The following is a 25,138-nucleotide window of genomic DNA, read 5'->3' as shown; positions in this document are numbered from 1 at the left end:
GGGATGAACCAGCTCACTTGGCCACAGAGCTGAAGCTGTGCTCTCTAATCAGCTCTTAGCTGCAGTGGAGCTGATCATTTGTTCCCCTTTTGTTGGACTCCCATGTCGGACCCTCATCTGGCTCTGGGGGGCCAGGGAGGAAAGGCGTTACTAGTTACCTAAATTGTAATAGAGAAGAAAATGGCCCCACATTGACTTTTGGCAGCAAAGCTGAATGGCTTTTAGAAACAGTTTTTTGCAGTTGCATTAAATTTTTTAAAACTGGAAAAATATATGTAACATAAATTTTACCATCTTAATCATTTTTAGGGGTGCAGTTCAGTAGCGTTCAGTACATTCACAGTGTTATGCAACCAGTCTCCAGAGCTCTATTCATTTTGCAAAACTGAAATTCTATAACTCTCTTCATCTCCTGGCAATCACCGCTCTCTACTTTCTGTCTCTACAAATTTGAGTCTGCTTGGTACCCCATATAAGTGACATCATAGAGTATTTATGTTTTTGTGACTGGCTTATTTCACTTAACATAATTTTCTCAAGGTTCATCTATGTTGTAGCATGCATCAGAATTTTCTTTTTTCAGACTAAATAATACTCCATTGTTTATTCTTTTGTTATACATTCATCTATCAAAGGACACTTGGGTTGCCTCCACCTTTTGGCTCTTGTAAATAATGCTGCTATTAACATGAGGGTATAAATATTTTCTGAAGATTGTGCTTTCAATTATTTTGATTATATACCCAGAAATGGAATTTCTGGATCATATGGTAATTAACATGTGCTTAATTTTTTTAGGAACTGCCATATTGTTTTTCCATAGCAGTTACACCATTTTACATTTCCAGCACTGCACAAGGGTATAAATTTTTCCACATTCTTGCCTACACTTATTTTCTGTTTTTGATAGTGATCATTATAATGGTGTGAGGTGATATCTCATTGTGGTCTTGATTTACATTTCCCTAATGGTTAGTGTTATTTATCTTTTTTTCACATGTTTCTTGGCTATTTGTATGTCTTCTTTGGAGAAATGTCTATTCAAGCCCTTTGCTCATTTTTAATCAAGTGTTATTATTATTATTATTATTTTTGGTTGTATGAGTTCTTTAAATATTGTGGATATTAACCTCCTATCAGGTATGATTTGCAAATATTTTCTCCCATTCTGTGAGTTGCCTTTATATTTTGTTCATTGTGTCCTTTGATTGCACAGAAATTTAAAACTTTGATATAGTTCATTTTATTTATTTCTGCTTCTGTTGCTTGGCTTTTGTCACATTCAAGAAATTTTTGCCAGATGCAGTGTCATGAAATTTTTTTTTTCCTGTTTTCTTCTCGTAGTTTTAGTGTTTATCTCCTATGGTTAGATCTTTGATCTGTTTTGAGTTGTCTTATATATAGTATAAGGTTAGGGTCCAAATTCATATTTTTGTACTTGGATATCTAATTTTCCTAGCACCATTTGACCTCTCCCCATTCCGTATTCTTGGCACTCTTGGTGAAAATCATTTGACCATATGTTTGAAGTTTTACTTCTGAGCTCTCTATTCTATTACAGTTGTCTATATATCTGTATTTATGCCAGTACTGTGCTGTTTTGCTTACTGTACTTTTGTAGTAAGTTTTGAAATATGGGAGTGTGAGACTTTAAACTTTGTTCTTTTTCGAGATTGTATTGGCTTTGGGGTCTTTGATATTTTATACAAATTTTAAGATATATTTGACTATTTATGCAAAAAAAAACTCCAAACAAACAGTATTGTAGTTTTGGTAGAGACTGTATAAAGTCTGTAGATTGTTTTGGGTAGTCTGGACATCTTAACAACATTGTCTTCCAATCCATAAACAGGATTTTTTTTTCACTTGTTTGTACCTTCTTTAATTTTTTTCAGGAACATTTTATAGTTTTCAGTGTACAAGTCTTTAGCCTCCTGAGATAAGTTTATTTCTTAGTATTTTATACTTTTTGATATTTTTGTAGATGGAATTGTTTTTTATTCTATTTTTGGATTGTTTATTGTTAGTGTGTAGAAATGCAATTGATTTTAATGTGTTGATTTTATATCCTACAATTTGGCTGAATTTGTTTATTGGCTCTGTTTGTGTGAATGTATGTGTGTGTGTGGACTTCTTAGGGTTCCTTACATATAAGATCATTTTTAGAACTACTTAAACAAATATTTCCCAAGTAAATCCCCTCTAATTCTTCAAGGGGCTTTCTTCAAGGCGAGAGAGTGAGGGAAAGGAACATCAATGTGAGAAAGAAACATCAGCTGGCTGCCTATTTTATGAGCCCTGACCGGGAACTGAATCCACAACCCAGGCATGTGCTCTGACTGGGAATGGAACCCACAACCTCCCAGTTTACTGGACGGTGCTCCAATCAACTGAGTCATATTGGCTAGGGCCCCCTTGACTTTCTTCTTGGTATCCACTTCTGCCCCCATTGGACTATCTAGTCATGTTACTTCTCTGATTAATCTGTTTCAGTGACTTTATTGTCTTTCTGGTAACCTCAGGGCAATGCTCGAATTCCTTAAGGGGGCTTAGAAGAGGTCCTTTAGAATTTGGCCCTGGCTCCAGAGACCCTGAACTATTCCAGTTGTTTGAACAGCTTGCTTACCTCAGGCCCTCTGCACTGTTCCCTCTGCCTGAATGACTACCATCTCCCCAGTCCTTACCTTTGGCTCACTCCAAGTTCTGAAGAAAGCCTTTCTGAGCTGGCAAAACTGTGAGGAGACCAGAGCATATGGCCCCATAGAACCCTGTGCTTTATTTCATGGTTTATCCACATAGTGTTTTGATTGTCTGTTTCTGTATGTTCCCAACCAGACTGTGGTGACTGTGATTTCCTCCTTAATGTATCCTCAGTACCCAGCATAATTATAGGCAAGAAGAAGGTGATCAAGAAGGACACATGATGTGCAGCTTTGGAGAGGAAGTATACCTTCCTCAAGGGAAAGGAAGCAGCAAGGGCAGGAAGTCAGGGACGCTTTGGAGGAAGCAGATATCCCTTTCTGATTTACTAAAGTGGGGGCAATTATAACTGCTTCATATTGTTCACACAGTAAAACCAAATTCTATGCAAAAATATGTTTATTGAGCATCACTGTCATTCTCTTCCTGCGGGCACACCAAGATGGAAATGGGATTTGTTAAGGAGCAACATTTGCCTGGAAATTGATTAGGGTGAAACATCCTGGGGAAGAATGCATAGTACTAAAAGAATTCAATATACAAAGAATACAATAAACGGTGAAGAGAGGGGTTTGAAAGAGCAAATAAAGGTGGAAGTAGTTTGACAGGGCCAAGAGCAAGGCCAGAACCCATTGTGGTGTGCAGTGACTCCAATGAAGGCTGCAGAGCACTTGGGGCTTGGGGATAAACCCCAAAAGAGATAGGAGTCCTGCCCTATGCTCTAGAGTTTCTTCTAGAAGGAAACTTACTGGGGAGAGCAAACAGCTCTTTTCATCAGCCCAAACATTTTGGTCTCAGTTATTACATGGAAGTAGGAGCAGAGCTTCCAGAGGGGAAAGGATGTAATGCTGTGGTTTATTAAACTGCTCTTGTGTGCAAGGCATGGCACTGGCCTGTGCCTACTCCACAGTGGCTGTCTCGTCATTTTTTTCCAGTAACATGTGGCAGCACCAGTCCGTATGGCAGATGAGCAACTGAAGGTTATAGACTTGACCACTGCACAGTAATAGTTACTTCTGGGAAGAGTTACATGGACCAAATAAAACATTATAAAGGTACTTAGGGACTTAATAAACAGTTTGGGACTGGAGGAAACTTAAAAAAAATGTTTTCTGAAACTAGAGAAACTGTTGAAATTATAATTTCAAAGACTTCTATCTTCTTATCATTAATATTTTATAAATCAAGTAAAACGTCTCTCCTGCTCTCCTGCTGTGTATACCATGCTCTGTTCAGTACTTGGTGAGCCAGGAGAGAAGAAGCTGGAGCCTTGCTATGACTTAGCTTTCCAGGCCTGATGGTGGATGTTCTTTCCCATGTGATTTTAAGCTCTGAGACTGCTGGGGTTTTTGGTTTTGCTCACAGCTGTATTCTTAGAGCCAAAAAGAGTACCCAGTACATAGTCAGTATATACTCAATAATATTTGTTGAATGAATCAATTAATAAATGGAAGTTAACTCACAAGAAACAGTCAAAAACTGTGCAAAAATAACATGTAATCTAATCACAGGATGCATTGCCTGAGACTTAAGACCAAAGGGCCATCCAAAAAGAAAGTGAGGGCTTCGGGCTGCCATTACTGGAGACATAAGGGGCTGCCATTTGCTCTTCTTAGAGTGGACTTGGAGTTGGCTGTTGACCGATGAACAAGTGGCAGAAGTAGAAAGGACAGTTCAGGATCTGAGAAAGGCCTGAGTCAAGCACAAGGTATGAAGAGGATGCTTAGTACAGCTGATCAAAGTGGGGCTTCAAGAGGGGGAGTGACCTGCCCAGGAGGTACCACTTGGGAGTGTTAGATTTAAATCCAGGAAGTCTGGCTGCAAAACTCAGTCCCCATTTCTTTGGTAAATCTGGATGATGGATGGGAGGAGAGAGATTGTGAGGAGCTCTTCCAATGGCAGGGAGTAGCTGTGAGGTGGGGTGTCCTCTGATTTACACATATGTTCTAACCACGGAGGTCTTCCTGTTACTTCCTTTCCATCACTCAGAAAGTGAGGACAGAATTTACATGGCCATTTCTGAGTAGGAGAGTATTAATGAGAGCCACTTGGAAATTCCACGGCGAAAAGTAGTGCACAAAGACACAGCTTTTCTGTATCAGCAAGTGGTAGAAAATAATGGGCATTTCAAAGAATATTATCATACAACTTGATTTTTGCATAGAGAATTCAGACAGACTGCTTTTGCAGACTTAAATAATCCCAGGATGAAAGGTACTATATAAATGCGAAGTATTATTATTATTATCCAGTGGTAGAAAAGAAGGGCATTTCAAAGAATGTTTCAGTACAATACAATTTTATTTTGCACAGAGAGTTCAAGGGAAAAAGCTTTATTTTATAGACTTAAATAATATCGTTATGGAGCTACAGTAAAATAAATAATACAGATATGGTGTTAAAATAAATAATACAGTTAGAAGGCTTAAATAAATAATGGTGGAGAAAGAAGAGAAATTAAGAGTCCTGAGAGAAGGCAGGGGCAGATGCAATTTTGAATTATAAGTAGTAGAGAATTGAGGTTCAAAAAATCCTAAAATATTCAGATGTTTCTACACTGACAAAAAAAAAATGGCATTGGACAGTTCATAATTAGGAGATTTCATAATTAGGAGATTAATCTGACAGTGTTGTTATTATTTAGTGACAGACTTTCCTTATTGTTCAATAAATGAAGTATTAAAACTTCTGACTGAAAAGTTAAAAATAATTAAATTAATAATTTTATGGCATTTACACAGAACGACTTCCTAACCCTCCTTCCCTAATTATTATTCCTTAATCTGTTCCTCATTTCCTTTGTCTAATTATATAAAAAATTACTTAATTTTCTACCAACTTCAGAGCTCCCCATTTAAAAAGCCCACTCATCCTGTACCCCACTACCCATCTTTCTCCTCAGTGGATGGGGGTCCTATTTGCATTTTGTGGTTCTGATGTTTCTTTAGGGTCTAGATTCTATCTTTTTATAAAGGCAGTGCTGCAACATTCCAGGCAGAATAACTAAACTTCTTCAGCTATAAACTGGAGCTGGGGGATTTTAGACCTGGATTCTGAGGCCAATGAGATGGGTGTTCTTGGGACGGAGCAGTATGGGCTGCCATTTGCTCTACAGGTGGTTTCGAGCTTGGGAGGGGAACAGAATCAGGCCCCTATGGGTGGGAGAATTGGAGTGGAAGGGGACCAGAGAGCCAGAGAGCTGAAGGCAAGGTGAGACTTTTTCTTTCCTAGGAGAGTGTGAGATTCTGAATTCTCTAGGCTGTGGGAGGAGGGACTAGAGCAGGAGGTGAAAAGGCCTGAAAACGTTCAGCTTCTGCTTGGAGGACAGAGAGATTCCCGAGAGGTCATCTCCTTGATGTTGGGGCATCTTGACTTGGGAGAAGGGAGTGGTCTAGGCTGCAGATGAAGGATTTTAGGATGGGCTAGAGGGCCTCATGCATTTCACTCCCAGCCCAAAGGCGGGCAAACTGGGCCTTCCCTGTGCTTGAGGGACTGTTTTAAGATTTTAGGGCAAAGGAGAGAAAGTTCTTATTCAGGAGATTGATTCCCTGCTGGAGACTCTTGCCAGAGCACTATCTTCTCATTCTCCATCCAGATACATTTCTTCAATGCAGAGGTGTAACTGTGTTTGCAAAGAACCTGACCATCAAAGCCTAGCTTTAGGTCACAGCCTCTTTTAACCCGACCTTGGTCCCCTTCATCCCAGCTCCTGAAATTTGGTTAGGTTAAGTATTTACCTTGTCACTTACTGTATATTTTCTTTTCTTTTGATGAGGCTGTCTCACAGGGTGGGTCTTATTTCACTAACCACACGATGAACTCCTATCTTCTCTCACTTCTTCCAGCTCATCTTGCTCAGGTCTGGGCATACGGTAATTGTTCAGTGGAGAGAGGCAGGAAGCTGTGGTTAGCAATGCAATTGGGAGGAATAGGAGGGGAATTGAGGAAGCCTCAAGCCCAAACCTCCTGTCTACAGGATTCTGTAATGGGCCTTTGAGTTTCCTTCTTGGCAGGTGAAGTTACCTGTTTATTTGGACAACGCCATGGGGAGAGAGCCAGGAACACCTGGGGGTGGGCATTGTTTCCCTGGGAGCAAGGAGATGATGAATTGGATGTGATGCTGTGTAACTTTGAGGGGAAAGAAAAAACAAAACAAACGAAATAGAGAGGCATGGAAAATATAAATAAAAAGAAGTGCAAAGTTTTATTGTCAACTGCTGCTGTCACCTCCTGAAACTACAGTCATATCTAAGAAATATGTGACATACTAATAGGAAGTAATTTACCCAAGGATGTTTTTGTGCCTTGAATTGCCTTCCCTGCTCAGCTGTGGGAACTTTGCGAGTGTATATGCATGAGAGCCGGCACGATGCTTCAGAAACTTCCCAATTTGTGCACAATGTGACTTTTATAAGGCCATTAAACTCATCTTGGGGAAAAGTGCTCTGGAAAACAGTGATACATGGGACCTCAAGGAGCCCATGAAGGCAGACAGAAATGGCAAAATGATGACCAAACCCTCTTGGGTAAAGTGACTTTAAGGTGGCTGCTGCTTCTCTGCTCATTCTCCTGCCCACTCCCAATTTCTTCCTCTGTCTCTGCCCTTAAGATTCTGCCAGGGTCTGGGTGGGCCTTCATCTGCATTGGCTTTGATTCAAACAGCACTCTCCTTTTTTCTTGTTGTGTTTGGGTGGGCCCTCTGGGACCTGAGGTTGGGACCCAGGCATTTGGGGTTTAGCTCTCAGCCCAGAAACAGCCTCAGACCCATCGTGACCCCAGGGAGCTGGTGGTACAGCTCCATCGCCGCCCCAGACAGGGTCCTCACAGGCCATGCTCCCAGATGGGAATTCACGCTCCTCGCCTGTGTGAGCACCCCCCATCCTTGTGCAGGGGCAGAGAGAAAAAAGGTAAGGGCAAGAGGAATGAAGAAAGAGGGAGGAGGAGAGAAGCTGGAAAGGTTGTGGCAATGGCAAGAGAGTGGACAGAGAGAGAAGGAATCAATACGAGAAGAGTATATAGCCCAGGGAGAAAAGGTGGATGGGGAGGAGAGAGAAGAGGAAAAGGACTAGGAAGAGACTGTTCTGCTTATGTTTCTCCTCAAGTACCTTCCTATGCTTGTCCTGTAAGTAGAGGCAGGGCCATGATCAGAATATAGAAACCGTGAAGTAATTAAAAGCACCAAAGACAAGAGAGCTGTCTGCCTGTCAGGGTTGTATCACCCACAGGAGAGCAGATAGCCATTTGAGTGTTCCCTGCAAGCTTCTTCTTCAAAATGCAGCACCCTTGGAAGAGGGCACTGTGCAGTCCTCAGCATGCTGAAGAACCTGTAAGTTGTTCTCCTTGCTAGTAGGGAAGCAGGAGGCCCCGAGCTTCCAGTGTGGATGGGGGGATTACAGATAGAAGAAGTCGAGGGATGGGTGGTAGAGGTGGCTGATGAAGGGTGGGAGCCTGCTTCTCTAGCCTCATCACTTGACCAGGGTGCAGGTTCTGGGTGCAGTGGCACAGGAAGGGGACCTGGGGTGCTCTCTGAGTGCAGACGACTGGGTGGGGACAGGGGGAGGGAAGGAAGTGGGGCGCCTTTAATTTGTACTCTGGCCTGTATATCTCTCCCTGTGTCCTCACTTGGGAAAAAAAAGAAATGAGCCCTTTATCAATTTTTAATAAATTGAAATGACAAATAATCCATTTAATAAATTATTAACTGAGAAAATTACTGAAAACTGAAATATCAAACAATTGTGAGCAAATGTTCAAAGCAGTGTGTTTATTAATAACAAATCTTGCTGCGGGAGAGCACTGAGGCTGTGGTTCTGACGCGGCCACTGCAGCCCAGCGTGGCAGGGGACCTGGGGCTGGGACATTCGCAGGGCCATGCTTGGGTGCAGGTGTGAGGACAGAGACAAATGGAGCAGTTTCCTTAGCCTGTGGAACCTGCAGCTTGACAGCTCACAGACAGCTCTTGGGTAGGTGGTACCAGGATATGACACTTTGATGGCACCAGGGTGAAGTCCCCAGATTCTGCCCTCATAGTCTTGGAAGGAGGCCAGAAATAATCTCACCCTCAGGATTTAGTTCTCTAAATCAAGAGCTTTATGTTCAGAAAAAAAGTGTGTGTGTGTGTGTGTGTGTGTGTGTGTGTGAGTGCGTGCACGTGCATGAAATTTTGTATATTTAAAGGGTGACGTCATCCTCCAATCTGCTTAGTGTGATTATCAAACGAGCTGGCTGCCCCACAGCACCCTCACAGGCCACGGTGGGAGGCCTGGGATGCTTTGTGACAGACGGCAGAAGGCCTTGTATGGGGCCCCTGGGTTGGGACATGTCAAGCTGTGTGTGTGTGGAGGGGCTTTGGGCAATTTCAGGAGTCCTTTCACACAGTGCCCCTGGTTAGACCCCTTTAATGCTCCTGGGAGTCTGTTGGAGGTCATGGAATCCACACCATCATTTGCACTGAGAAATGGAGATTCAGAGAGAGGAGGGACTAGCCTGCTGTGTCAGGGCTGGAGGTGGAGTGGCAGCCGCTGTCCAGCGCCCAGGTCTCTGGTCAAATGCCCTTTCCATTGTGGCTTCAGACCTTCAGGCCTGCCCTAAGCTGCTGCTTCTCTGAGAAGCCTCCTTTTAACTCCACAGCCTTTTCTTGCCCTTTGCACACTTCTGCCTTTGCATGTAATCACACAATTCTGTCCAGTGTACTGGCTGAAGATGCCACCTATCATGTCGCTGGCTGTGGATCTTTCTGTGTTGGCCCTGACCTGTGGTGGGAGGCAGCAGGCATTGCCTCCAAGTGCTTGCTTTCTCTAGAAGCATAACAAGCCAGCCTGTCTGCCTCTGCTCTCCCAGGGCTGCATTCACCTGCAAACACATCTTCTCCATCATAGTCCTGCTGTAAGGGTTGGGGCTGGTCAGGTGACCTCTCCATGTCCTAGTTCCTTTATCTGTAAAATGGGGATAATAATAAACAGGGTAATTTGAAGACTGGGATTGAAAGAGTTCCATTTTAAAAATACAATGCAGCGCTTTGGGATGACAGGCTGTAGGCCTGAAGATGGTGCTGCAATGGGTATTTTTAGGAAGGGGGAAGCAGGGAGGGCGGGGGTGGTTTATAAATGTTTGTTGCATTAAAAAATGTGCTAGTTTGAATTGTGCAGAACAGAGTACCATTTGTTTCTAGAAAAATTCACTGCTATGGAAATGAATTAGTTTACATTGAATATGTGATGGTTCAGAGAAAGGGATATTAACCCAATTTGCATTTCTTTGAACTGAAGTAAATTATTGCCATGTTTGCACTAGTTGGGTCAGCTGGATGTGACTGGGTAGACCCGCAGCAGGGAGGGCTTCCCTGGGCTCAGGGAGTTACAATAGGGTCAATGTGTGCAGATCAGCGAGTTTCCTCCAAATCAGGGTTTATTAACCTTTAGAGGGGAATGTGGGGACCCCTTTGGGGTCTGTTGAAAGCAGTTTACATACTACCCCACACAGTTGCGTATGGATTTCAGCACTGTCCAGGTGTAAAGACTTCCTGTCCCAAAGAGAGCAGTGTTCATGGTCTCATGTCTTGATCATAGTACAGGTTGATCCGAGTCCAATTTCTGAAGCCCCTACTATTTGTGGAAACAAAATGGGTCTTTGCTTCTGAACAGGGGGACAGCCAAAGACAAGGCCATGTATGTGCTCAGGGCTGGGAGCTGTGAACATTTCAGACCTATACAAGACACCGTCCCAGTTATGAGAAGGAGCTGACTGTGCCACCTGCAACCCTGTCAATTCAGAATTGCTTCGGTGGGCCCACCTGGCAAGCCACAGCCACTTTCTCCCTCACTTCTCTATGCTCATGCCTGCTGAAATCACATGCTGAGCCCAATAGAGTGATCCCCAAGGTCAAGGAGGTGCCAGTGTCTGGAATCCTCCAAACCTGTCCCTGGCCTGGCCTCCAGGAGTTCCCCATTAATGCCTAACATATGGGCAGTAGCCAGTGGTAGGCAATTTGTGAATTTGGATAGCATATAGGACCAGCAGGTGACTATTGTAGATGGACACCAAATGTAAAGGTAAGTCCAGAAGAAATGGAAGTTAGAAGTATTCAGGGAAATGTGCCTGAAATGTGTTGTTAGCTTTTGTAGCAAAAGAGCTTCAGCTTCCCCAAGTCATGGAGAGAGAACAGGATGGAGGATGGAGGATGCAGGATTGAGAAAATCATCTCACCTTTCACCCAATGGAAGGTGGCCAAACTAGCTAATTAGCACCCCATAGCTGGAGAGCCATAGTTACTTTTATTGGAAAGAGGCAACTACAAGACTACAGCAGCATGATGAGCGAGGACTTAATTTAAACAACAAGTTAAGGGGGAAATCCTCCTCCTATCACTTCTCTGCTTAAGACCCATCAATAGTGCTTTAGCAACTTCAGGATAAAGCCCATACCCCTGAACTCAGTATACAACTCACTTCACCCAACTTGACCAGAGGCACTGAATTTCCTGAATGTACCCTGCTCCCTCTTATCTCCAAAACCTTTATTTCTGCTGCTCTGTCAACTTGGGGTACTCTATACTCCTCCTCATGAAGGCCATGTCCTCTGAACCATTTTTTTCTGGCCCGTAGACCAGGTTTGGGCTTCTGTGATAAGGCCAATAGGGACCAGCCAGCCAGGGTGTTCTTGGGGGCAGAGACATGCCTGAATGACTGTTGTTTTTCTATGGCTGGCCAGCCAGCCATGCTTGGTAAATGCATCTTGAATGAATGTATTCATAAAGTAATGACTAAATGAAGGACACTATAGTCTCATTGTCCTTCATTCCATTCAATCTGTTGATTACCTCTGTAATATACAATATGACTTGTGTTCATTAAGCCTCTCTTATCTGTAAGGTGGGGATAATACTGTCTACCTGATGATTTTTGTGAGGAAGAAATGAGTCAATATACATAAAAAACAATGCCTTCCACTCAGTAAATGCTCAGTATTATCGTTCTCCCAAAATAAGTTGAGACAGAGCAAACGTAGTACTGTCCTGGACATAAGAAACTTCACTCCCCTTAGTGGTTAGAATCCCAATTAGCAACTAGTTAATAGGAATGCTTCTAGAAAGTGACCTCTAGAAGAAAGTCAAATTCAGACCAGGGACCAGGGATCAGGCTTTTGGAGGCCATCAGGACCCAAGAAGGCTGGCACTGTTGCCAGATGTTGGGGTTGGGTTTGGGGAATGGTGGTCAGACAGGGGTGGAGGAAACTCCTAGCGGAGCTGGTGCCAATCTCTGGCTAGGCTTTACTTAAGTTAGGATAAGGCATTCGTGCTGGGTAAATGAGGTAATGAATGTGCAAGTGTTTCGCAAACTGCGAAGTGCTATACAAATGTGAAGCATTATTGCACTCATGTGTTTCTCCTCTTTGTACTCCCAGGGATTCCTAATGAGGGCTCCTTTTGAAAGTCCTAGGCTGGCTTTAGATTAACTAAAGGAAAAGGGTGTGTGCAGTGTGGTGGTAGGTAGGTGTATCCTGAGCATAGCAGAAGTCCTGGCTAGGGAAGGAGGGACTAGCTGGCCATAGGAATCGGGAGATGAAAAGGCTGAATATTTTTTGATTAAGCCCTCCCAACCTGGACTGTATCGCAGGTCCAGAGCCATCCTGGAGCTCTTCAGACATTCTAGAGAGAAAGAATGGCCTGTGCTGAGAAGGGTAAGAGCAAAACCAAGTGTTCTTGTGGCTGTGAATAAGGGTGGAGGATCATGGGACATGTCCCTACTTCCTGAGTCTATGCTTGCAACTCAATCACCCAGGTTGGCCTAGGTCAACACAAACCACTTCCAGCTGCTTTGTGCGAGGGACACAGACTGGCCTGGAAGAAGGAAGAATTATGATCTCTGATGCAGTTGATGATCTCAGCAGCATGATTTCACCAGGCTGATTTACTTCTACCTGTGTCCAGCACACTAGGACCTTCTTCCTCACCTCGTAGCCATGGTAACCAGGCAAACACACAGTACAGTCCTGTATCAGCATGGTCTAGCCAGCCGGACAGAGGAGCCATGGCAAATATTCTTGAGTTTACAGTTAAATTCAACTTGCTTATGTATGTAATCATACCTCAGAGATATTGAGGGTTCAGTTTCAAACCACTGCAGTAAAATGAGTATGGCAATAAAGTGAGTTGTAATCTTTTTGCTGGTGGAGGCTCTTGCCTTCAATTTGTAAAAAAAGTGCAGCATCTGTGAAGCACAATAAAAAGAGATGTGCATGTATACTTGTATTTTTCCAGGGACAGAGTAGCCCTACCTAGAGAAAGTCACATGAAATCTCACCCTCTTATATCCCAACTAGGGTGTGAGAACAAAACCTTGGATGATTGAATGGATAATCATCAGGATAATGTCTGCAATTTTTCATGAGAGTTGTGTCTTAAACTCTTGGGAGCTATCTACACCATCGACTTCCTAAAGCACTAAGCTGGAAACTGCAAATAACTCTTAAGCAGTGAGGCTTAAACATGAAGCAAGGATCGTGTCCCCATATCTGTTTGTTCATTGCTCCATACTCAGCACCTCGCACAGTTCCTGGTAGGAAGGGGTCAAATATGTCTGTTCAATCAGTGAATGAATGAATATGAGTGGGGCATCCCAAGGCAAATTTCAGTGGTTTTAGCAAATTGTGTTAAGACAGGTTCTTTGTCCAAATGTTAGCTGATTTTCACATGATTAACCATATTCAATCATTTCCCCAAGCAAATGGTTGTGATTTGCAGAGGTTGTTGAGGACACAGAGGGCAATGTAGGTGGCTGAAGAATTTCATAAACCAAGGAGAGGGAAGGGAGTGACCGTGGCATGCTCAATGGACAGTGAAGACTAGAAGGACCAGATGTTTAACTCACAGTATTTTAGTCATTTGTTTTGTGCAAGACTTTCTGAGTTTTAAGAAAACCACATTCATTTATCACCTCCACCACCCAAAAGGGCATTTAAAAAGTGCACTTGGAATTAAAAAAAATTTATTGAATTTGTTGGGGATGATATTTTTTAATAAAATTATATAGGTTTCAGGTGTACAGTTCCATAATACATCATCTGTGTATTATATTGTGTGTGCACCACCCCAAGTCAAATCTCCTTCCACCACCATTTATTCCTGCTATGCACTTGGAATTGAGGAAGGAAAGGATGTCAGCCATTGTCTGGTCCTGCTGTTCTGAATTTTCAGAGCATATCAAGATCATCTGTGAAATTTTAGGAACTACAGCTGTCCAGGCTCTATCTTAAACCTACTCAATCCCAACTGCCAAAAGTAGAGCCTGGGGTGTCGAGTTGATAAAGCGTTACAGGTGATTTTGATGCTCTGAGCATGACTAGCACAATTCTATATTTTACCCGGTCCACGGAGTACTTTTGCAATACTAAAAGCATTCCTTACTTATATGGCACACCCTAGTTTCTGGGGTTTCTTAGCGTGTGCCCCCAAAGTGGTTTCCCCATTCTGCATGCCTTGTTATCAGGCTGGAGAGTAGAGGGACCCTGATTTCGCCTACAAAAAGCAGCATGATTGTTGGTCCTGGCTGTTTTTGGTTTGGTTACACTGCTGAGAGCATAGGCACAGCACAGGCAAGTTTAGATGGAGGTGGAAAGAAAGGGAGAGCACAGGGCTTTGGCCAGAGGGGCTGCTCAGAGCAGGATGCCCATGACAGTACTCTGAAAGTGTCAGTTGCAGTGTATTTCAGGCCTAATTTATTATGTCATTCATTTATTTCCCTTTCATTCATCAGCTGCTCGCTGAGTGCCTACTATAAGCTATAGGCACTGCAAACACCACAGTGCACCGGACAGCCAAGTCTCTGCCTCATGGAACTGATAGTCTGGGGTGGGGTGGGGAGGTAGAGGTAATATGTCAATGTTGATAAAGATTTCAGTAAGAGTGACAGTCAAGAGAGAAAGCTTCAAACTTCTTTTCACACTGTTTTGACCTCACCCAACCTTAAATATTAAGTCAGTGGAAGTTCCTTTTATATTCCATGATGCACTGGCCAACGAGGAGGCGGTCCAGAAAAGATCGAGGCGGAAGCAGCGTCAACAGCAGCAACAACGGCCATCTGCCTTCACCTGTAACAAGTGTGGCAGGGATTGTCACTCCAGAGTCGGACTGCACAGCCATTCTCGGTGGTGCAGATAGACTCTCAGGAAGCTACGCCATCGTCTCTCGAGACGGACGGCTGCCGCCGCCGCCGACTGGCCAATAAGGCCTTGTTCCTGCCCAGGACCCCCCTGCCATGAGCTCTCCAATCTCCTCAATCTCTCTCACTTTCTCTGTATCATTCACATTTAACACTTGGTAGTGCTGAAGGTTTTACAGATAGGCAGCTGCAGTCTGAACCAACTTGTCCTGTAGCACAAGACCAGTGAGTGGGGATGACATGACATCAGGTTCTGAATGGGCCTTGTCTTTCTCCCTCAAGGTTCTCCCCACCTTGGCCTCTCTTGAGCCCCAGAGAAGCTTGCCTCGGTTCCTTCTCTTTCTTTTTAATTTTCTTTATTATAGTCAAGACTTCAATTAACTTTTCTCTGCAGAATGACTATATTAGGCAAAAGTTTGTGTGGGATCCAATAAAACGTCAGATGATATTGAGCATACGTCAGGCAAAGCCCGCAGCCCAATAAGTTATTATGTGTAAATGCTACAACTTTATTTTGAGAAGAATACATGTGTACTATCAAGCTGTTTTATGGATACGCAGAGTGATTGATTACAGCATGCGGAGCTGTCGCAACAAGATAAACTCAGATAGAATAATCTGTGGATATTTAGGCTTCAGCAATTTGTTATCCAAAGACGACTCTAGAAGTGATAATTCCTTTCATTTCAGCGATTTCTCTCTGCCACACCCAGTAAAAACCCACTTCCAGGGAGCTGACTTGTGTTGTGGGGGCTCCTATTTATGCTAGTGTCTCTCTTTCCAGTTGCTGAGTAGTGAGCACTGGAAATTTGTGTTTGCCACCAAAGCCATAACTACAGCTGGGACTTGGCCCAGGGTGGGCAGGTGTTGGGGTTGGGAGCTGCATTTGCCGTGTTTGCTGCCATAGAACAGCCTCTGCTTCTAAGCTAACAAACAAGCAGACATGAAAAAAAAAAACAAAACAGCCATGCTTTGTTTAGTGCATAAAACAGTATGGGAAAAATGGATTACATCAAAGAGCAGACTACTTTGCAGATCAGCCCCAAGCAACTTGTTGCTAAAAATAAACAAATAACTGGATGGAATTTATCAGCAACTTTTCAAATAACCATTTGTTTGCAAAACAGAGTTGGTTGAATTAATTAAATTAAGTTTAATCCCCAGGCCTCTTCCTTGTAGCCATCACTATCTACGTGGGGGATACAGTGACCTTCTCTTGGCTTCTCTAGAGTCTTGGGCCACTCTTTGGGTATGAGTCACCAATGTGCATTCCCTTGAATTCTTGTCCTGAGTTTTGATACCCCTTTAATTGTTAAAGAACTTTTTATGTGTGTAGAGAAGAGCCATGGACCAGTGGAAGGGAATTCTAGATCTGGAGGGTAAAGCCCAGGTTGGCATCTTGGCTCTGCCTCCCCTAGTTCCATGACCCTGGGCAAGGCATTTCCCCTGATCTGCAGTCCCATCATCTGAAAAGCAGAGACAGTGATACCTGTGCTACTCACCTTGCAGGGTTGTTGTGAGAAGCAAATAAAATTTGAAAACACTATACACTCTGTGGTTCTATTTGAGAACTACTTATGAAGCCACTAAACCACTTCACTTGCTTCAGGTGCACATACGGTAACATCTTTTTTATTTTTCTCAACAATCACTTAAGACCTCAACTGCTCATATTATTAGGAAGTACAGTTCCTTATTTCCTACCTGCTACCTACAGATTGTCCCAAAATCAGGGAGAGTGAAAATTGAAAGCTCTGTCTATTTTATGACACTGCTACTTGGAGGGTGCAAGTGTCTTTGCTGAATTCTGGCCCACAGGGCCTGTTTTGTCTGTGACTTCCTGCCTGGCACCCTGCTGATGCCCTTGTGGGTCCAGATCCCCATACTCACAACCATTTATGGAGTTTTCTGTACTTCGGTCCTTACTCTCACATGCTGAGCCACTAATTCTCCAAAGTGCTTCTCCAGAGTGCCTGGGTCCTGAGGCATTTCCAGTTTCAACTACATCCTGTGCCCAAATCACCTTGTCCTTATGAAACCCCATAGGCCCTTAGATGGATTATGGGTCATGAATTCACATGTTTGCTTTCCTTGTAGGAGGCCCCCTTTGAGGGTCCAGTCATCCTGCCTTGCCTGAGTAGCATGCTGAGTAAGATCAAGGACTCTGGAGGGTGGCCTACCTCACACCAAATTCCAGCTCTAACATTTCCCAGCACTGTGACTTCGGGAGGATTACTTAGCATCTGTGTATCTCAGTTTTCTCATCTGTAAAGTGGAAATAAACTGGTCCCATCTTGTACGGTTGCTTTGAAAATTAAATGAAATAGTACATATAAAGCCCATAGAAGAGTGTCTAGCATGAAAATAAGCACTGTAAAAGCCCATTAGCCATTATCTATCCTGACTGATCACAGTGTCCCATATGTTCCCTCATCTGAAGCTCATGCTCCAGGGATCAGGGTATATGTGGGCTGTGTTCCCTTCAAAAGCCTCTTAGGCTTCCAATACAACTAATACAGCTTAGTCCATGTCCTTTGCCTCCTGTGACACTTGCCAAGAGTTTGACTTGTTAACATGAAATGAAAAAGGACTGAGGAGAAGCTCTATCAGATAGTTTTTGCTGCATAACAAATCACCACAAAATGCCGTGGTAACCATTTAGTTTGTACTGCTGTGGTTTGACTGGGCAGGCTGTGCTAGACTGGTTCAGCTGATCTCTGCTGGATTTTCTCATGTGTCTGTGGTCGTTTGGTAGGTTAGCTGGCTGGTGACTTCATGATTTAGGGTGATCTCACTCACATGTCTGGACATTAGTAGGCTATTGGCCAGGAATTGGCCAACTGTTGCCTGGGGTACTATGATTCTTCTCAGCTGGGGTCTCCACTTCCTGCAGGCTAGCTCGTGCTTACTCACAGGATTGTCTCAGGGTTCCAAAGGAGGCAAGATAAGAGCTACATGATTTCTGAGGTCTAAGTTTGGATGTCAAACATACTATTCATCAGATTTACTTCTTGATGGAATATGTTCTGCTGCTAAGAATTTGTGGTTACTTGCAATTAATCAGAGTAGTTAAACACTTGGCTTAGGGCAGAGGGCTCTTTCTTAGTTTTCATTTGCATTCTAAGAGGGATGGTGATTTCACTTTTATTAAGAGCACACACACTCTAACTCTTTTAAATTTTAATTTATCAAAAATACTCTTTGCCAGGCACACTGGGCTACAAAAAGATAGGTTGCTCATAGAATACCCATGGAGATGATGGGAGAGAGGCTAGCAGTGCTGTGCTGGTGTTGGGCAGGCTCTTTACCCTGGTCTAGGGAAAAGAGGAAGAAATTCCTGAGAAGGCAAAGGTAGAGCCCAGTCTTAAGAATGACAGGAGATAGCTCTGTTTGGGGGTGAAGGGAGTAGAATGCATAGATAAAAATGAAAGTTATAGCACTGGCTGCTGTGGCTCAGTGTCGCTGGTTCGATTCCCAGTCAGGGCACATGACTAGGTTGTACGCCAGATCCCCAGTTGGGGGCGCATGAGAGGCAACCGCACAGTGATGTTTCTCTCCCTTTCTTTCTCCTTTCCCCTCTAAAAACAGATAAATAAAAATAAAAATAAAAGTAACCTTGTTAAAAAATAGATAATTAATATTAAAAAAAAAAAGAAAGTTATAGAAAAAGATCACATAGTCCTGCTCCTTTAGTTACGAGTGAGAACCCTGAGGCCTACGGAATCTCCTCTTTGCACCCACATTTAGTGGAAAAGCAGGAACCCAGGCCACCTGACTGCCCTGTTTTGATTTGTACCAGGAATTAAGTCACCAAATAGATTCTCTCCATCGAGGCCACCTTGGAAAGTCTACTTACAAACCTCATTATGTTTCCCCTTTCAGGTGTCTGATTCCACTCTCCTTTATGAGAAGTTCCAAATTCCCTTTCTGGCTCCCATATCCCATATATCTGTAAAAGTAAGGCTCTTCTCTAAGAGAGACTAGTGATTAACCCAAGCAGATGTCTGTACTCAGGGCTGACTGTGTGATCTGTACACCCATGGGGCAAAGGAGGCATCTCCGAGCAATGGGCCACACTGTGACACCAGCTCAACATTCATGCTGCATGCAACATGTCAGAAAATACAACATGAAAAGTTTCATCAGATACTGTTTTGTTGCAAAAAGGTTCAAGAGACCATATATCAATCATTATGCTTCTGAAATACTTGATCCTTGGATCCTGCCTTAATCAGAAATTCACTTCACTGAAGGGTGTTGTCTCTCCTTCTGGCCATAATTTCCAGTTGAGAACCTGGGCTTGTCTAAGGCCATACCACCCTGAACGCGCCTGATCTCGTCTGATCTCGGAAGCTAAGCAGGGTCGGGCCTGGTTAGTACTTGGATGGGAGAACCTGGGCTGTCCCCAATCAGACAGAAGCCAACCATGATCCCCAACCCTGGCCATTGCACAATGCTTTCATTTATAGCCTTCAAAGAATTCTCAAGTTTGTCATCTCATGGAATTCTCCCAAAACTCCATCAGGGAGCCAGATAGAAAAGTTCTAATTTAGGGGATACAGAAATGGAGACTCAGAGGAGTTAGGAATCTCACTCAAAGCCTCCAAATAGTGAGGGGCTGATCCAGGATAGAGGGCCAGGTCTTAGGCCTGCAAGTGCACAAATTTAATTGAGAAATATAGAGCAAACTGGCTTGTCATCAGATGGCACCCTGAGGGCCTCCTGTGCCCTGGTACAGATCTTGTTAGAATCAACCAGCCTAGATGGTGATACCTTCTTGATCCATTCTCTTTGATTTCACTTCCACATACATGGACCGGTGCCAGGTTACAACACCCAGGTGAGTCTTCCAGCCTCACCTGGCCATGTGCATGCTAGAGTGCTTTGTTGGTGGGAAGGAGAGACTACAAGGCTATTATTGAAGATTGAAGACACCCTGCAACTTCTACCCTACTATAGACCATTCTCTGGTGGGCAGTCCAAGGAAACATGAAACCATCCTTATTTAACCAAATCAACGCACACGTTTTGCCCAGCTGTCAGACATGGAGGAAGGGCCAATGGAGCTCCAAGGGAGAGAAGGGCTGGCTTAGAATATTTGACAAGGGGATGGTGATTAGACTCCCTTTGTGTTGTTGAGAGAACTAGGGCAAACTGCTGAGAGTGTTGGGAAGCAAATTTTAATCCACAGCAAGGAAGAACTTTCTACCCCTTTAGAGCTGTTCAGAAGGAGAATAGATTTTGTCGTAAGCAATTGTTTATCTGTCATTCATGGCAGTTGCCAGTCCCATTGCTGAAGGGCAAGAACTGACAGAAGAGGCTTTTTCAGTCAAACTAAAGCCCATTAATTTTTCTTTATTAGGCCCAGCCATTGGTCCTAATTTTAGATTCTGGAGCAGCATCAAATAAAGCTAATCACTCTTGCACATTTTACAAGAGGGGCTTATAAATGCGTTTCTAATTGGTGGAATTTCAGGCATGGTTATAAAGTGAAATGAAGAATTTCAGGCCAGTGGGGAGATATTTTGGGGCAGTGTGGTCTTTTCAGAGCCCTTACTTAACTCATGCTGCAAAGCTGACCAGCTATCATCCTGGGTTGGATGAATGTGTAGAAATTCATTTAACTTTCAGTTACTGGAGATCCTTTTGGTGGGAACACAGTGAAATCAGTAGGGCTCTAGAAGTTTCCTCTGAGTCTGCGGTAAACACCCCTTGTCCTTTAGACTCAGAAATGAAATTGAGGCCTCTGATTTAGGAAATGGCTCTGTTGGATGGGGCAGGGGCAGGAGAGGGTGACAAATGATTTCTGCATCTTCTTGTCCCATTTATTTGGGTACTTTTGTGGAAAAATGCAAACTATTAACTTAAGCTGTGCTGTTGCACCCCCAGGCTGGACTTGAGAAGAGTTCCACCAGTTCATCAAGCCTGAGGTCCTGGACATGGCATGTCATTACTGGAGGGTACCTGGTTCCTTCCTTTGTGATCACTGTTAGCTGAGAACAACAGTCCACAGCACCCAAGAGCTAGTTGAGCTTCCCACTGGGAGTCACAAGCAAAGACAACTACCACTGATAGCAAGGTGTCCCTGGCTTCCCTTTCTATATCACTTCCCTCTTTTCTGCCTTCTGTGTGCACTGTTTGGGACCACATTGGACCCCAAGTATTGTCAGAGCAATAATGTAGTACTTAAGTTTCCACTAAGTGCTAATGGCTCACTCTGTGCAGCCTCTATGTCTAGCCCAGAAAGGGTGGAACAATCAATTCCTCAGATACTTCCTGTTTTCTGTCTTCTTTCCAGCCAGTCTTCTAATCCAACCAATATTTCTTTCTTTTAGATGGCAACAAGGAAACATAGCCTGGCCTTCTACTCATGCATTCACACATCCATCCATCCATCTGTCCATCCATTCACACATGCCTTTATTTGACAAGCACTTACTGAGCTTTACCACAGAGTCAGACACTGTGCTAGGCATTAGGGACACACTCGGGTTAAAATGAGGTCCTTGCTTGACTACCTGGGAGATAGGACCGCAGATACACTTGTTCAGCATGAGAGAGTTGGTGCAATGAAGGTTTGCACCAAGAGCAATAGGACCTAGGAGGGGCCTGGCTGCAGGGGTGTGGGGTGGGGCAGGAGTCAAGGAAGGTGTGAAAGGAAATTGGTAATTGAATCAGCATTTTTCAGACAGACAAGTGGTCAGGAAAAGCTCTGTGCAGGTAAGCTCTGTCCATAGTTAAGAGACAGCATGCTATGCTTAAAGAGAGGTTCCAGGAGGGCAGGATCGGTACCAGCTTTTGCTCCTCACTGTACATGTGCTCTTTCTAGAATATACAGCTATGCATATAGCATTAAGATAATAAGCCTGGATTAAATTTTTACTTTATCAAACTACTATATGTGCATGATTAAATTTATGACAAGACTTAAAAAATCCTAGTATTTCCTTGGCCTACCCATCCTTACTCCTGAGTCTTACTCCCCAGAAACACTATTTTCAACATCTTAATCTCTTATTGCTGACATTTACCTTCATATTTCTAAATAATATTATTATATTGCTCTATCTTCAGGACATTATTTTTTAACTCCCATCTGTAGAACGGTAGGCTTTCTCTCTTTGAGCTGACACACTGTGCCTGCTTTTTCTTCGACTATCCCAGTACAGTTATATTGCAATTTTCTGTTAAGTGAATTTTTAGGATTTTCATATTTATATCTATGAAGATAGTCACAAAGGAATGAAAATATGATTATTTCCTTTCTTTCCCCCCAGTTTTATTGAGATGTAATTGACATACAGCACAGTGTAAGTTTAAGATGTACAGCGTAATTATTTGACTTACAAATATCGTTGTCTCTTTATCTGTGGGAGATACATTCCAGGACCCCCAGTGAATGCCTGAAACCATGGATAGTAATAAATCCTATATATACTGTTTTTTCCTATAAATGCATACCTATGATAAATTTTAGTTTATAAAATAGGAACAGTAAAAGATCTACAATAATAACTAATAATAAAATGATTATAAAAATACACTGTAATTAAAGTTTTGTGAATGTGGTTTCTCCCTCTCAAAATACTTAAAAAAAAAGATTTTATTTATTTACTTTTTAGAGAGAGGGGAAGGAAGGGAGAAAGAGAGGGAGAGAAACATCAGTCATTTCCCTCTCACAGGCCTCCAACTGGGGGCCTGGCCAGAAACTCAGGCATGTGCCCTGACTGGGAATCGAACCAGCAACCTTTCAGTTGGCAGGATGACACACAACCCACTGAGCCACACCATTCAGAATTTAAAATATTTTATAGTATTGTACTTACCTTTTCACTTAAAGAAAGCACCTTATGGCTTTTTTTGGGGGGGGGCATATTTGAATCACCAGCATCATTATTCTTGTGCTTTGGGGACATTATTAAGTAAAATAAGGGCTACTTGAATACAAGCACTGCCATACTGCACAGTTGATCTGATAACCGAGATTTTGCTAAATGACTAACCAGCAAGTAGAATATACAGGGTGGATATGCTGAACAAAGGGATGATTTGTGTCCTAGGACAGTGCAGGACAGTGAAAAATTTCATCATGCTACTTGGAACAGTGTGCAATTGAAAACTTATGTATAGTTTATTTCTAGAATTTTCAATTTAATATTTCTGGACCTTGATTGAGCATAGGTAACTGAAAGCATGGAAAATGAAACTGAAGAGAAGGGGGGACTACTGTATTGTGAAATGATTACCATTATAAATTTAGCTAACATTCATCATCTCATACAAATTAAAAATTTTTTCCTTATAAAAATAATAGAACACTTCACGAATTTTAATGGTATCCTTGGACAGAGACCATGCTAATCTCTGTATCGTTTCAATTTTAGTTCTTGTTTTTCCAAGAACTTAAAAATGTCAAATTTAATACTTTGCCTAGATTTTTATATACCTACCATTGATTCTTCCCAAACTTTCCAGTGGAGCTACCAAGATCCTCTAGACAGTCAAGCCCGCTGGGTGGCTGAATAGTGTTGATTTTTTCTTGAAACTGTCCCTCCAGGGGCCCCAAACCCCAGCTCTATTTGATTTAGACTGGCTCTTCGTAGGTATGCTGCACCCCTCATGTCTCAGTTTCCCTGCACTGCTCTCCTCTCCTGAGCTCCTTCTTCCTGGATCTCATGTCCTTTTGGTTTTCCTCTCTTGCTTTGGTGAGAATTATTTTAGAAACTTTCGTGAAAACACACATAGGGTAAAGTTTTAGAGTGCTTGCATTTCTGAACATGTCTTTATTCTCTCTTCATATTTGACTTATCATTTGGCTGGATATAGATTTCTAGGATGGAAATACTTTGCTCCATTGCAGAGATTTTTCATCTCATGGGACATATACACTAATTACTTAAATTCTGTGGCACACCCAAAAATATTCTTTTTGCTGATCTGACAAGAATAGGTATAATTTTGATTTGTTCACACCAGAGAGCTATTGTTGGGTTGGCTGTTGTCATTTTTTAATTTGACAGCCTAAGGGAAAAGAGGTCAGTGCCCCTGACTAAATAATCAGGTACTGAATGTTTTAAAAATTCTTGCAGCCCACCAGTGTACGGAGGCATACTGGTTGAAAATCACTGCCGCACTGTATTCTACGTTCTAGTGTTGCTATTGAGAAGTCTGATGCTTTCCTGGTTCCTAGCCTTGTGTGTTGATTTTGTTTTCACCCTTTTCTGAACATTTTTTATCTCTACTTTTATCCCTTAAATATGATGATGATATATCTAGGGATGCGTCTTTTTTCACTCATTGTATTTGACCTTTTGATGAATCCTTCACATCTGGAATTTCACACTCTTCAGTTATTGAAATCTTGGCATTCGTTCTTTGTAATTGCCTCCCTTGTTCTCTCTGAGCTCTTTCATTGAAATTTTTATTAAGAGACTATTGGACCTCCTTGATGGATGCTTTAATTTTTCTATTATTTCTTTTCTTTATTTCATCTTAGTGTCCTGTGTCTACTTTCAAGAGATTTCTTATATTAATCTTCTAGAAATCTCTTTAAGTTTTTATTAAGATTATTTCATATTTAGTACCCATGCATTCTTTTTAATTTTCTGGCTGTTCTTTTACAATAGCTTTCTGTTCTTGTTGCATGGGTGCCTATCTTTTTTTTTTCTGGATATTAATAGTTCCTTTTTAAAAATAATTCTTTTTCTTCCTATTTTATCTTTGTTTTCTCTAAGGTTTTTACTTCCAATTTTTGCTTTTTGTTAGATTTTTTTCTTAAATGTCTGCTGATCCTTTGCTATCTGTTCATATTTCAGAGTGAGGAACCATGCTGCTGATTAGAATTATGGGGTTGCGGGTGGTCCTTTTTGACTGATGGCCTTCAGTGTGAAGTGACTAGGTCCTGGAAATTTTCTTAGCTAACTCACCAATGTCAAACTCTCTAGAGACAAATCTTCTAGCTTTTTGTCCTGTTATCAGTCTCCTGGGAGTCCAGTAGGTAAAGGAGGGGGAAAATGTCTCACCATTCAGTCTGTGGACTTCACTTTATGAAATTACTAGTTCTGAAGGAGGCAGGTCTTAGATCACCCACATGAAGGTAAGAGAAGCAGGGTAAAGTTAATGAAGGGGACACAGGAGTAGTCAGAATGTCAGGAAGTGAACCAAGGAAGGGAGAGATGATCAATAGCATTGACCCTAGTCCAATCAGTTGACCTTAGGTACCACTGATGATCTGCCATGTTATAGTGGAGGTTGAGTCCTACTTGTGAGAAGAAGGGGAA

At 42.6% G+C, this 25,138-nt stretch overlaps 1 pseudogene; it reads right to left on the bottom strand.

Annotated features, from left to right (window-relative positions):
- Positions 1 to 23,162: 23,162 nt before the first annotated feature.
- LOC150002641 (U6 spliceosomal RNA) lies at positions 23,163 to 23,261 on the bottom strand (annotated as a pseudogene).
- Positions 23,262 to 25,138: the final 1,877 nt, after the last annotated feature.

This window comes from Furipterus horrens, unplaced genomic scaffold, assembly GCF_987537825.1.
Source record: "Furipterus horrens unplaced genomic scaffold, mFurHor1.1.pri manual_scaffold_8, whole genome shotgun sequence".
Taxonomy (NCBI): domain Eukaryota; kingdom Metazoa; phylum Chordata; class Mammalia; order Chiroptera; family Furipteridae; genus Furipterus; species Furipterus horrens.
The sequence above is the reverse complement of the archived record's forward strand: the minus strand, read 5'-3'. Positions and strand labels throughout refer to the sequence as shown.